This window comes from Cibotium barometz, chromosome 45 (assembly GCF_041138505.1).
Source record: "Cibotium barometz isolate CiBa-2024 chromosome 45, ASM4113850v1, whole genome shotgun sequence".
Classification (NCBI taxonomy): domain Eukaryota; kingdom Viridiplantae; phylum Streptophyta; class Polypodiopsida; order Cyatheales; family Cibotiaceae; genus Cibotium; species Cibotium barometz.
The window spans coordinates 11,204,545-11,219,982 of NC_141090.1; positions in this window are offsets into that span (position 1 = coordinate 11,204,545).

Consider the following 15,438-nt stretch of genomic DNA (forward strand, 5'->3'; position numbering starts at 1 on the left):
TCTCAAGCTATGCCAATACCACTAGGTAATCAGTATTTAATGTGGAGTCACCCACGATACCAATTCACTAGCATGGCACACTATGTTGCCATATATATAGGTAGTGATGTGTGTGAACACACTTAGGACCGCCGGGGCACTTTTTCCCTCTTTAAGAGGTTTTTTTCCCCGGCTTTTATATACACGCATTATTCTAGGGCTAACTTATCTTTTGTATATTGACACAATCTAATACATTGTGTGTTGTGTGCATTCTTGCTTCTTCTTCTCCAAGCTTTGTGTAGCATCGGCTCCCAGGGCTACGTCGCTAGCATCCTCCGACTCACGTTCTACGATTGAGAAATTTTGACAGTGCAGTTTTTTACAAAACAGGCATACGTATTCTATTGTGGACCGTGCTACATAGCACGAGTTGTTTTCTGTTTAGTCTTTGCTCCATTACAGCAAGCTTTTGCATCATTTTTAGTCCAATGGTGGCCATGGCTGATAACAACAATGATGTATTTCGCATGTTGTCTGCTGATGACAAATTGGATAGAGACAGCAACTACCCACTTTGGGCATACATGATGCAGCATGTTTTGGTTGCAAAAGGAGTGTGGAACATTGTGCAGGGTATGGATGTACGTCCAGGTTTTGTGGATGTAGGATCTGTTGAGAATGTTGCAGGTTCTAGCAGCTCTACTGTTGCTGCTATTTTACCCACTCTATTGAACAAGCTCGTTGGGATGGTAAAGATGGTTCTAGCATGCAGGTTCTAGCAGCTCTACTGTTGTTGCTGTTTTACCCACTACTGAACAAGCTCGTTGGGATGGTAAAGATGCGCAGGCTCATGCCTTGATTGCACTTTCTATCAAACGTAACATCACTCCACACATTCGTTCAGCTAAAACAGCAAAACAGGCTTGGGATATTCTAGCTGGTTTGTATGCAAGTCGTTAACGAGGTAAAAATCTCTTACCTGCGTAAAGAGCTAGGATCGAAGCTTATGCAGGAAGATGATGACATGAATGTTTTTCTTGCTGGAGATTAAAGATCTCAAGGAATAGTTGATTTTTGCAGGTGAGATTATTCCTGATCATTTTCTTGTGTAGACTGTTCTTAATGCTTTACCTGAGTCATATCAGACTTTTGCTTCCACATGGAGACTTGTTGTTACTGCGGAGGACAGACCTAGTGTTATCAAGTATGATACTTTAGTCACAAGCTCTTGCAAGAAGCGCAGTCCAGGCAAAATAGGGCTAGGCAGCATGCAGTTGATCAGGCATTTGTTGCTGCCCAGTAGAGAAGAAGTGGTAAGGCAGCCCCTTCCACTGTTTCTTCTCCTATTAGTAGGTCTGTAACTTCTTCTCCTTCCACAAGTAGCAACAATAGGTCTGAGAAGGCTCTTGATAAAGGCAAGAAAAAAATCAGGTGCAACTATTGTAAGGCAACTGATCATGTCATTAAGAATTGCCCTAAGCTAAAGGCTAAAGAGGCAAAGAAGAAAGAGTCAAATGCAACCACAATAGTGGATGCTTCTACAAATGCAGATTCTGCAAATGTTGTGCAGGATATAGAGTGGGCGTTTAGGGTGTATTGCCAGTATGACCCATCTGTTACATGATGCATGTTTGGCAGTTTCTGTTGACTCTGATGTATGGTATTTTGATAGTGGTGCTACAAAGCACATTACCTCGCATCGTGATATGTTGACTTGTCTTGAGGCTGTCCCTAATGGGAATACTGTCACATGTGCCAATAATGCTTCTTACCCAGTGAAGGGCATTGGTAAAATTATGCTTACTGCTGCAAATGGTAGTGCTTTCACACTTTCAGATGCTTTGTATGTGCCAGGGATAAAGAAGAATCTATTGTCTGTCTCTGCGCTTGCTAGACTTGGAGTTGTAGTCAAATTTGTGGATGACAGATGTACTGTTTATGATTTGACTTCTGGTGATACGATTATTATATCTGGCACCTTGTTTCGTGGGCTCTAAAGGCTCAATTCTTATGACAAGTGTGTGGAAGATTCAACAAATGCAGTTTCCTGATGAAAAGGCAGTTTCAGATGCAAAACTATGTGTTAACCTATGACAGACATTGAGACGTACTATGTTTTACGTCATTATTTTAAATGTTCTGAGTCATGGGCCGGGCTTGTCGGCACCATATGTTAAGGATGAAGGGATTGGGTGATCGTCGATGAGAGGCGCACCTTGAATATTAGTAGGATAAGGGTTAGGATCGGTCGGCCATGTATGGGCGCCTAAGTGTGAACGGCCAAGTCACCTATAAGAGTCAAATGTAACCCTAAAATCTTCATTCTCGTGTGTTGTGAATACAAGAGTGCTCTTGCCTTATCTCTTTGGTTTCCTTCTCCTGCGTGTGAGAGAGAGAGAGAGAGAGAGAGAGTGAGAGAGCGATCGAGCACTGTGTAGCGGCACGGCGGCGGAGAGGCGGTAGAGCGGCGACGGCGGCTCCTTCTTCACTGCGACGTGGGAATCCTTCAAGGCGACGGTTGAGCGGTGAGTGACACACCCTTTGCATTTTGTTTGAGCTTCCTTCCCTGGTTGTATGCTTGCAGCCATTCGTGGCTCGCATACGGTGTCCGGCAAGTCCCGAGCTACGACCTGTGCGGCAAAAGCGCACATTTTTGGCAGCGCTGCCGGGGAGTTGCCGTGCACCAAGCTCCAGTTTGCAGCTCGGGCTGCTGCGTGAAGTTTAATTTACACTGTAGGAAAGCGACTGTGTGTTTGTTGTTGAGGTGTTTCTGTGTTTTGCAATCTGTTTCTGCAATTTGTCTTCTGCACTTCTGTTTCTTTTGTTATTTATCCGCTCCGTGTGTGGGCGTGCATTCTGTTATCTGGTTATCTGAGTACGGGGGGGATTTCTAAATCCCCAGATCTGTGCTATGTGCGAACTGCGCCGCGGCCAAGGCTGAACCCTAAAGAAACCCTAGAAAACTTATCTTAAAAAAAACAGAAAATAATAATTTAAAAAAATATAAAAAATAAAAAATAAAAAAATAAATTTTATTTTTAAAGAAAGAACCAAACGTGTGGAGAGGAAAGATTTTCTAATTGGAGAAAAAAATTTTGAAAAGAAAGAACCCCAATTGACCCACGACCCACGACCCCGACCTCGGTCTCGGTCTTTTGATATATATATATATAGGAGAGTGAGCCTCCATAGCTTTCTTTCAAGTGAGAGCTTATGGGAAGTCGTGCCCTATATGTAGCCCACTCCCCAAGGAGTAAAGTGAGCATGTGGGATAAAGCCCTCACCCTTTCCTCCACAAGCAAATAGGCTTTTGCCCCTTCCCCCCAAGGGAAACGGACTGTTTTGAGGACTACAGGAACTCTAGATAGACGAACACGGTGCTGTAAAGCACACTAGGACCCTTTGAATGATACGCTCGTTTCGAGCTATCACACGCCCTAGTCCAAGTTCGTGAGTAAGGGGGTTAAAAACGAGTTAAAAACAATCTAAAAACAAGTAAAAAGGGGGTGCGAAATACCCAAGAAACCACTTGTGTGGGCTTCAAGGGTAGTTACCAACGCACGTGGGGTAACCACATCACATGCATCTACGTTCTGGTCGGGTGCTAGAGCCTGAGCCACTAGAAAGCATTTCAGTTTACGCAGGCTCACACCATCCCTCCACGTTAGCATCTTGGCCTTCGGCTGGAACCCAAGGGAGTGCAACCCAAGATCCACGAATAGTGGATAGTGACTCGTCCTCTGACTCAGAAGCCATGGAAGGACACCCTACCAAGAACCCTGAGGAGACAAGCCAAAACATGCCAGGTTGGGCCCCACAACCCGGATCTAGCATGTTTAGTCGTCTAATAGAGACCTTTAGTAGAGCTACACGCTCTGAACATGCGACAAGCGAAGTAAATGAAGAAGGTGGGGTAGTGGATTCGCCATTCACATCTCATGTAGACCCTACCCTCCCAAAGAGTGTCCATGTGGATATTCTACCCACTTTGTTTAATGAGGGCCCTACTGAGCTACCACATTCCGATGCTCTTCCTAAAGTAGAGGTCCCTAGAAGCCAATCCATAAGAAGTGACATTGCGTCCACTTCAAGAGAACCGTTTGGTACATCAAGTCTAGATGGGATATTTCTCAAATGAAAATTGGGAATATGATCTACACACAGAGACTCTAACGGACCTATACACGGGTTACACATACCATGTGGGTTGGTTAGAAGTCCTACGATCTACATCTAGCGCCACTGATCTAGAAGAGCAACAACAAATGATATGTGAGGTCATTCATAGAATTATCCAATTTGAGAGGCAAAATAGGGGAGTGAACCTAGTTTCCACTGGCCCTATGAGATTTTTGGATACGGGCAAGGCCAAACAACCAACCCTATCATAATTGGAGACTCCCTCGGTGAGTCCCATAGACCCTTCGTATGTTGTTTCGCCTGGAGTCTCAATGCAGGTTGAGCCCACGAGTAGTAACTTTAGCTTTCCAACCTTGGCTCAACTTTCCATTCAGGAATCCACAATGCCTACCCCAATGATGAGCATAGCGAAAAATGCACCTGTTACCGCTGTAGTTAGTACGACACCGCTACCTAGTGGAACAGTACCTACAACAGTGCGTGCCAGTGCCTATCAACCATATGTATGCTACTCATGCTCATGTAGCTCCTACGCCTCTTAGTATGCCAATGGCATATGCTCCACGACCACCTTATTATAACCATTATCCAAGAGGAGCTAGGCCTAGTCACATATCATATCCTACGTCATTTGCCAACATACTCAGGCCAACTCCTATCAGCCAAGCTATCCCAGAAGTGCCTCCATCAGCTATGCCTGCTCACCTAGGTGATCTCGCAGCGTTTGCTCAGACGATCGGACGATCCATTGCGGAAAACATGCGGGGCATGCCTGAGAGAGAACCTAGAAGCAAGGCAGTACAAGTGGCTAAGCTCACTCAAAACTTCAGTGGTAACGAGGATGTTAGGAAGCACATTGAAGTCTTTGAACACGTGTGTGATTTCTTAGAAGAGCACAATGAGCTGCATAAGTGTAAAGCCTTAGGCTTAACCTTAAGTGGGAAGGCCGGAGATTGGTATCGAACCTTAAGGGTTGAAGAGCGCACTCACTACCCCACTCTCAAGAGATTGTTCTTGACAGAATACATACGTGAGGGTGTGCTTTGGTGGGGAGTAGCATCTCAACTCCAAAAAGCTGAACGCGAGGAAGGGGAGTCAGTGAGAGACTTTATAAGTCAATTGAAGGGGAGTCAGTGAGAGACTTTATAAGTCGATTGAAGGGGAGTCAGTGAGAGACTTTATAAGTCGATTGAAGCATCTAAATTCTCGCTGCACTCCCGACGAGCGCTTCAATAATAACCAACTGCTCGATAGATTCATCCGAGGATTGCGCCACGAGGACATTTACAATGGCCTAGTCATTAGAGGTCTTACAACGTGGGAAGCAGTCACTGCCAATGCAATCCAGTTAGAAGACAACTTGATGATTGCAGGTAAAAAGGTGTCTTCGGAGACAAAATCCATTAGTTCGCAAGTATCTAGGCACGAGCCAATGACGGTAAAACCTATTGCCAAGGAGCCCAAGATATCCGAAATGTCTGTGAGACCGACCTTACTAAGGCTCTCCAAGAATACTTTAGGGGTAATCGAGCTCCTCAGAATAGCCATATGTACCCAAGGAGAGAGCAACAATGGTGTTTGGTGTGCTTAGGACCACATAGCACGAGTGAATGTCCCACATTCAGAGTCAAATTCAATGGGAATTACAATGCATGTGGTAAGTATGGACATCAATCTAAAGATTGCCTGGTACTTAAGCGAATTTTGGCAAATCAGGCACCACTAGCCTGGTCAAACACACCTCAAGTACCCGCGCTGATGCCTGCACAACCTGTCGAGCAACCGTCACAGCACATAGTTCCAAGGAATCCGAATGTAGTCCAGTCTGTGCCGTTACCACCGCCAGTGCTAGGACCACAACCTCCACATCTAAGGATTACCCCAATAAACCAGATGGGTTGTGAGTCACATAGTGCGTGTGGGGATTATGAAGAGGAGATAGACCCCACTGCTCCATATGGGATTGATACGTTTGAAATGATTCCCCAGTACTACATGGAGGATCATTTCGGGCAAGTCAAGCCTGTATATCAAGCGGCTGCTCTCACCACAAGAGGGCAAAACCTTAATACCTTGGCGAGGAGACCACCTCTCCAATGCTATGATTGTGGTGGACCGCATCGTGTAGCGGAGTGCCCTAATAGGCTACAGAAGATCGCTACTCAGATGCAACCAAATCAAGGGAGCATATCGGGAATGCCGGTACTTACATGTAATCATTGTGGCATAGATCATTTGATTGCTCAATGTCCACATAATCCTAATGCACCCAAGATTACGCCATTGAATTTGGTTGAGGTCACCAACCAAGCACGAGGAACCACACCTGTTGTACCCGCGAATGTAGTTACACGGTCAATGCTTCAAAATCAAAACTACATTCTTGAAGAGAGGGATACTGCATCAATCGCTCAGGCAAAGAAAAAGAAAACACGGCGAAAGAGATCGCTTAATGCCACGAGCTCCAAGCCCACCAGTTCAAAGACTAACATAGGGACAGGAGACGACCCCGTGTATATGAATGATCCTGAAGATGATTCTGATTCAATAGAAACCATGGGGACCAAAGCCACTACCTTAAGGGAGGAACCCACTCGGGAGCTCAATGAAGGAGAATCAAGCGAGTACATAAATAAGGGGAAACAAAAGGAAACTTCCTCGGCCCCACAACCAAGTCAGTTAATGCCCTCTCGACCACCCAAACTGACTGAGACTCCCCAAGACAAGCCTTGTGGGCCAAAAACCCTTAAGAAAAAGATTGGAACTTACCCAAACCCAGATGAGGAGATTGAACAAGTGCAACACTTAAGGGGTTTGGTGGAAGAAACACAAAGAGAACTGGAGCCAAACCCGAGAAAAATCAAAATTCCAGACACAGTGTTTCCTACACAAGTTCAGCCTCACAGGAACCATAAACCGTTAGCTATTCCTAGTATCATTCAGGAAGATAGTGAGGATAGGACATCAGGAAGTGGGCAAACACCCTTTTTTCTTGAAAGAATGTTTAGTGAGGGAATGCCTGACCCCATCGAAGAGAAAGTAATTCCATCTTCACCAATCCCTAGTCAAGGGACGATATCTCGAAAAGTACCGTTGAATGTGTCTAAGCTAATGGATTTCATGTCCTCTGAAATCAGAACCACGATCATATCCAAATTATACGGAGATCCTGAGCTATTCTTAGCTCTTCGGGCATTTCTCAATGGAGAACTAAAGGCGGGGCTACCACAATTTGCAAATATGGATAGACCCGACATGCTTCAAGATGAAGGGGAACATTGGGATCTACAACCCAACCCAAATGAAGATTCGGTCGTTGAAATACCTGTGAACAAGTTGGGACAGTACTTTGAAGGTGATGAATCTAATGCCACCCTCCCCATTACTACCAAGGGATTAACTCTAAAGGGAATCCTTGATGGTGGTGCTGGCGTGAGCATTGTGACTAAAAACTGTTGGGAATCTATGGGAAAACCTCACCTCGAAGTCACAAACATAGTGGTTAAGATGGCAAACGGAACTATTGCTAAACCTATTGGAATGTTAAGGGACCTTAAGATCAAGGTTCTGGGATACAAGGTACGACATACCTTCATTGTAATGGATTTCTCCAAGCATCCTATGTCATATCAAATGATCTTAGGACGTCCTTTCATGAGGGAAGCACAAATGGTGCATGACTGGTCGAAAAACCATGTCTACCTACAATTCCAGGACTCTGTCATTCGAGTTGATCTTGAGAATGGTCGTGCACATCCTTTAGGAAGCAAGGTTATCATCGATAATCGATCGGATACCACTGTTCATTCCGCCCCATTAAGGTATTGCTATACATGCAAAAAAGAGACTGATGATGGGAAAGATTCTCCTTATATGGATGTCCTACCGGGTATGACTGAGTCGGATAACGTGGATTGGGTACACCTAGCGGCAACCATAGACACATGGGGAAATAGAGGCACAAGTTGGGTAACACCTGAGGGGCAAGATATGCCACCATTAGTGCCAATAAACATGATAGGTGTTATGCACTTGACTCCTGATGGCGAGAAAGTGGCAAACTCCACTGACACTGAAAGTAGCGAAGACTCTGACCAATGCAACTCTGAGTATGAATCTCAAGAAGAAACTGACCCTGAGCCTAAAGGGAAAAATGAATCAAATATTCACCCAAATGTGGAAGCAATGTGCTCAAGGCCTAGGACAGTGACCTCCTGCAGTTCATCCGAAAGTGAGGGGGACACAAGTGAAGATCGATCAAGTGAGTTCGAATCTGACAGAAACAAAAATCAAAAACTTGGTAAGAAGAAAACGAGACATAAGCGCCAATGCTATCGAGCTAATGTACGATCTGCAATAAACAAGGAGCGATCCACTGCAGAATGGCTTAGTTATATAGGAGCGATTGATGCTCATCGGAAGTTAGCGGATGATTGGGGACAATACCTCCAAAGTGTCATGTGGTGTATTCCGCAACCTCATGACGTCGCCCAATTAGAAATTGATGAGAAGCCAAAACTAAGTCGTACTGCAAGGAGGCGGCAAAACCAAGAGTTGGCTCAGCAGCAAAAGGAAGTGGAATTGAAAGAAAAAGCCTGGCACAATAAGAACCAATAGACTTACACCCCGCACCCGAGCATTTCAAATCATTTACCACAAGGGAACGTAAAGTGGTCTACACAAAAGCCCAACGAATGCCTACCAATGGGAGTAGCGGTGTCTACGATGGCCCTGCGGCGGTAGTTAAGGAGATAGACTTAGCAGATCTGGGTGAGGAGTCTAAACCAGTTTTTATTGCTCAAGACCTCACCAAGGCGGAAGAAGCTGCACTTACGAAGCTTCTTAAAGAATTCAAGGACATATTTGCTTGGACATATCATGATATGAAGGGTGTTCCACCCTTGGTGGTGCAACACACGATTCCAATGATTAGCACTGCTAAACCAATCCAGCAACGTCCCTACACAATGAATCCTAAGTACGCAAAGATTGTACAAGAGAAAATTGAAAAGCTTGTAAAATGTGGATTCATATACCCTATTGAGCACTCTTAATGGGTTTCTTCGATAGTGATCGTACCAAAGAAGAATGGGAAACTCAGAGTGTGCGTTGATCTCAAAAAGGTTAATGCAGCCACCAGAAGGGATCATTACCCCTTGCCATATTCTGAACATGTGCTTGAAAGAGTGGCAGGCAAGGAGGCATATAGCTTTTTAGATGGGTACTCGGGTTACAATCAGATCACAATTGCAGTCGAGGACCAAGCTAAAACAGCATTTATCACGGAGTTTGGAGTGTTTGCCTTTCGCATCATGGCCTTTGGCTTGACCAATGCACCTGCAACATTCCAACGATTGATAAACACGGCCTTTAAGGAATATCTAAGGGACTTCTGTGAAGCTTTCTTAGATGATCTTTGCGTTCATTCCTCTTGGGATGAGCACTTGATGTGTTTACGAAAAATATTTGAAAGGTGTAGATTATATCGCATCTCCTTGAATCCTTTCAAATGCCAATTCTGGGTTAAACACGGAGTTATCTTAGGGCATATAGTGTCCAAAAATGGGATTTCCACTGACGAGAGTAAAATCAAGGTCATTCTAGAATTACCCCCACCCACCAACTATAAGGGAGTCCAACGCTTTATGGGCCACGTTGGTTATTATCGAAGGTTTATTCTATTCTTCGCCGAGATAGCTCGACCATTGTATAAGCTTCTCATCGAGTTTATTTGGACCGAAGAATGTGACCGTGCCTATGAGCTATTAAAGAAGGCCTTGCCGAGTGCTCCAATCTTGAGAATGCCTAACTGGGATTTACTCTTCCATGTGCATATTGATGCATCAAACTTTGCTATTGGGTGTGTGTTAACTCAACCTGGAGAACACAAGCTAGACTACCCCATTAGCTTTGCCAGTCGTCCTCGCCAGTTGAACGATGCTGAGATGAACTACACCACTACGGAGCGAGAAGGGTTGGCAATGATATATGCAGTAAGGAAATTTCGTTATTACCTCCTTGCCACCAAGTTTGTTTTCTATGTGGATCATCAAGCATTGTTGTATCTGGTAAACAAACCATGCTCCACAAGAAGAATCACACGATGGCTATTGATTCTTCTTGAGTTTGATTTCACTGTTGTTGTGAGACCTGGCAAAAAACATGTTATGGCTGATCATTTGTCTCGCATACCTAATGGTGAGGCTCCTACGGGGGTTGATGATGACTTACCGGACACTTCCCTGTTCATGGTGGAGACAATGCTTGAATGGAGTGAGAAGATTGTTAACTTTTTGGTTAATGGCTTTCCACCCAAGGAGCTTCGTAAAGATCTAGCTCGAAAGCTAATCAAAGAATGCGAACCCTATTGCCTGCTGATAGCCGGGACTCTTTATAAAAGAGGAAAGGATGACGTTCTTAGGCGTTGTGCCCGAGAGGACGAGTATCTATACATTTTGCAAGAGGCACATATGGACGTAGTCGGTGGTCACTTCTCAGGAGACTTAACTACGCGAAAGATCTTACAATCAGGGTATTGGTGGCCCACTATGTTCCAAGATGCATCACTCTTTGTGAAGGGTTGCGATGAATGCCAACGATATAAGAAACCCCAGAGGAAAGATCAGATGCCCCTACATCCGATCAAAGTAAACCAACCATTTGAAAAGTGGGGCTTAGACTTTGTAGGTCCAATTAGTCCAGCGGCCCGAAACACACAATCTCGCTATATTATTGTGGCCACTGACTATATGACCAAATGGGCTGAAGCGAAAGCGACACGTAAGGCAGATGCGAGGACAACAGCCAAGTTCCTCTTTGAAAATATAATCACACGATTCGGTTGTCCTTTTGAACTTGTGAGCGACAATGGTACGCATTTTATAAATGAAGTGATTAAGGAGCTCACAACAAATTTCATGATATCCCATCATAAATCTACTCCTTACTATCCGCAAGCGAATGGCCAAGCCGAGAGTACCAACAAGACTTTAAGCTCTATTTTGACAAAGACAGTTGAATCTCATCACACGGATTGGGATCTAAAGCTTACGACAGCTTTATGGGCCTATCGTACTGCGTCTATTAATTGCACACCATTCAAAATGGTATATGGCCAAGAAGCAGTCATGCCGTGGGAATTTGTCATTCCTAGTCTTCGTGTTGCTACTCAAGAGGGTTGGGATGGTAATCCCTTAGTAGAGCGTCTATATATCCTTGAGCGGCTAAACGAAGAAAGACAATTGGCTGTATACAATGCCCTTGTGGAGAAGGATAGAAGGAAAAAATGGTTTGATCGCCATCTAAAGGACAAGGACATCAAGGTTGGGGATAAAGTCCTAATGTATGGAGTGCGAAACGAAAAGAAGAAGCTTAAATATGCTGGTAAGGGACCATATAGAGTATGTGAAATTACCCCGCAAGGTACCATCAGAGTGGAGACTCTCGACGGAGTTGAAACCATTGGATTCCTTAATGGGAGTAAATTCAGAAGATACTATGACCCCCTGAGCCAGGAGGAGTTACATGCAATCCATCAAAAGAAGGCAGCTAAAGAACAAGCTGAGCTTAAAAAGATACAAGCGAGAGTCAAAGCCAAAGAACGTCAACAGCGTGCTAGGAGACAACGAGAAGCCAACTTGGGAATTACGCAAGCATTTTTCGAGGAGGCAGACGAGGATTCACTGGAATTTGACCCACCTCTAAGATACCCAATTGAGTTACAGAGTCCTTACGGAGAGGTGCTGTATAATGCATTATTGGATACAGGAGCGCAACACAATTTGCTATCATATGGCGAGTGGTGTCAACTTGGAAAACCACCTTTATCCAAGAGTGCTATCCAAGTTCAAGGTATCAACAAGAAGAAAACCCCTATCTCAGGAATTCTGCACACTCCGGTTGCCTATGATAAGGGGACCGTAATTCAAAGCTTTTTGGTTATGCCTGTTGGTACCATGGAAGGCACTGTAAACTTAGGGTGCAAATGGATGATAGCCACCAAGTGCAATATCGATTGGGCAACCAGACAAGTCACAACGCAAGAACCAACACTAGGTCTGACCGCTCAAAATCCCGCACCTAAGTCATCCACTCAAATATTAGATAATGAAAAATCACAAAGTCCAGTGGCAAAACCATCTCCAATTGTTGGCCACCCCTCTAACGCTTCAACACCAAGAGTGGAAACAGGCAAGGTGGTCCCTAAAGCTTCGCTTACTATGCCAAAGAGTACATACAAATGGGTCCCCAAAGCTTCGTTAACAGCTACTTCCCCTGCTTAATCTCATTCAGCCACCAAGAAGCCTCGTAAAAGGAAAGCAGCTACCCACCCAAGAAAGGGCAATGTAACATCGCGATGGATCCCTAAAAAATTATTAGTAGCCCAAGGGTACTACGAGGGGAATGACCAGATTTGGGTCCCTAAACATAAAATGAATCCCTCTACATCACCTGTAAAACCTTGCAAACCAATTGTTACCACCCCAATGACAATTCAAGACCGTGGTAAGGGAAAGGTAATAGAGTGCTCCGCACCACTTCCAGAGTTAGTTTGGATTCCCAAACGATATCGATCATTACCACCTAGCTCAGGAAGGGGGGAGCCATATGAAGCTTCTAGCTCCATATGAAGCTTCTAGCTCCTCATGCCAGGTACACACTCATATAGAAGTTTCTACATGCTCTACACCTACTCTTGTCAACACCCAACAAAAAACCGATGAGTCTACGTCCCCCCTTGTAATAGTATCGTCGGAAACCATTTCCTCCATTCGTCAATGGGAGCGTACACTACCATCTCTGCAATTGGATGTGGCCACAAGGGTCATAAAAAGCTATCTGCCCACATCACAACCTATGACCCGCTGGACAAATTGGTTCCAAGAGGCTGCAACATCATTGCAAATAATATGATCTACCCAAGGAAAGGGGGAGCATGTACTCACGCTCGACATTCTAATGCTTCCTCCTTAACCTTCTCCCCTGACCATGTAATTGCCAAATTCAAGGGGATGTATATATATAGCTTCATACATTTTTTTTAAAAAAAAAACAAAGAAAGAAAAACAAAAAATAGTAAAAAGAGCAAGAGCACAAAAACAAGAGAAATATCCGTATACAATCAAGAACTAGATTGACCTGTCATAAACCTACTGATGCTATATTTGTGTTTGCAGATATGGCAGATGCCCGATCATCATACACTTCATCCACTCCTACCTTTGGTGAGAGGTATCATCTGTACCTTTCTCAGATATTCCACATGTGCTATCCTGTAATTGAAATTGAATGGGATCATATAGATGTACTAGCCAGAGAGGAAAATATTGAGGAATTAGAATGGCTAATTTGCCTATTGACCATGACTGACCCCTACTCCGTAGAGGACATATCCCCGATAGCCCAATGCTTTCCTTTTCCACAAGATGACTATCCTCGCATGGTTACATTTTTGATGAGTTTATGTGGATGGGAAAATGAAAAGGAAATATCTGACAATGATGAATGGACGGATGAAACTCATGGCACTACTGAGGTTGACTTTATTTATTTGGATGATGCGGATAGAGGCTTAGCCTTAGGGCTAGAGCTAGGACTCTACAACATCCTCTTACCGTATCCTCAGTAGTAGTGTGGTGACTGGTAGGTAGGTTAGTGTTTTCAAGTTTTTTCTAGTTTAGATTCCTTAAATAAGTCTTGAAATTTTCACACTGATGTGCCTCTCGAGGTATAGTGCTTGTTAGTTGATTGTACAGGTTGAAAAGTTTGAGGTGGGTTCGCTTTCAAGTCCTGAGACTGTCGCAACGTTCATCAAAATATATCTACATCAAATTGCAAGCTGTCTCGTCAAATCAAGGAGATCTCCAATTTCAGGTGTAATTCTTCCATACCCACTCTCTTTAATTTTTTACTGTTCAATTAATTGCATGAACTATAATGCATGACCACATGGAAATTGTCAATGTACTACTTAGTTTTTGAAGTTGCCTGACGTGCTAGTGTGAATCATTAATGAGTTTAACCTTATTGGATATATTCCTAGGCAGCATGACGTCTTTAGTTAACCTTGGAATACGATTGTCTTAGGTCTAGGGTCAAACCATCTTAATGTTTGACACCTGGCCATGTGTGTGTTGACCTCTAGGACATAGCTATTACCCCTTTGTCGAAAGGATGCAAGACAAATTATAGTTCAGGAGCGAAGATCAAAAGAAATAGATTTTTTTTTTTTTAAAGCCTACAATAAATGGCAATACAAGTCTATGATGTGCTTTAATGTTGGCCTATCGCCTTATTGATACTTGGTAGGCGAGGAGTATTCTACTCCAGACCGATGCCTTGGTTGGTAGGGGGTAGCCTTGCCTAAAGTGAGCTAATAGATTCCTGGATAATGCCTTGTGTTAAACATGGTACCAGGATCGATGTTAGTTTTGCCTTAGGAAGGTCGCCATTGTGTGTAAAAATTGTCACGTGCATTAAAAAAAAAAGAGGCAAAAAGCTCCTGTAACTCTGATGTTTCTTGTGTCCCTAGGCTTGTGGTATTAACTTGTTCTTAGAGTAGACACAGTGTGGTCATCTGTTTATTTATTAAGCTTGGTTATTTTCCTTGGTTAGGCCAGTTATAAACCTTGATTAACCTTTGACACCTTGCTTACTCTTGATTTACTTTCAATAATTTTAAACTCCTGTTAATTTGCTACACTAGCTCATTCATGTGACCCTTAAACTAAGTTCTCATGGCAACATCCATTGTGGTCTAACATGCTTGAATTTATACACTTTATATCTTTTGAATTCCAGCATACTTTCACTCTACTTCCCTGTTTTGCAGACGGTCAACAACAACCCTCTTGAGCTTACCATACCATAGCTTCCGAGGACGGAATCTACATCAGGAAGGGGGGCATGTTAACCTATGACGAACATTGAGACGTACTATGTTTTACGTCATTATTTTAAATGTTCTGAGTCATGGGCTGGGCTTGTCGGCACCATATGTTAAGGATGAAGGGATTGGGTGATCGTCGATGAGAGGCGCACCTTGAATATTAGTAGGATAAGGTTAGGATCGGTCGGCCATGTATGGGCGCCCAAGTGTGAAGTCACCTATAAGAGTCAAATGATGTAACCCTAAAATCTTCATTCTCATGTGTTGTGAATACAAGAGTGCTCTTGCCTTATCTCTTTGGTTTCCTTCTCCTGCGTGTGTGAGAGAGAGAGAGAGAGAGTGAGAGAGCGATCGAGCACTGTGTAGCGGCACGGCGGCGGAGAGGCGGTAGAGCGGCGACGGCGGCGGCGGCTCCTTCTTCACTGCGA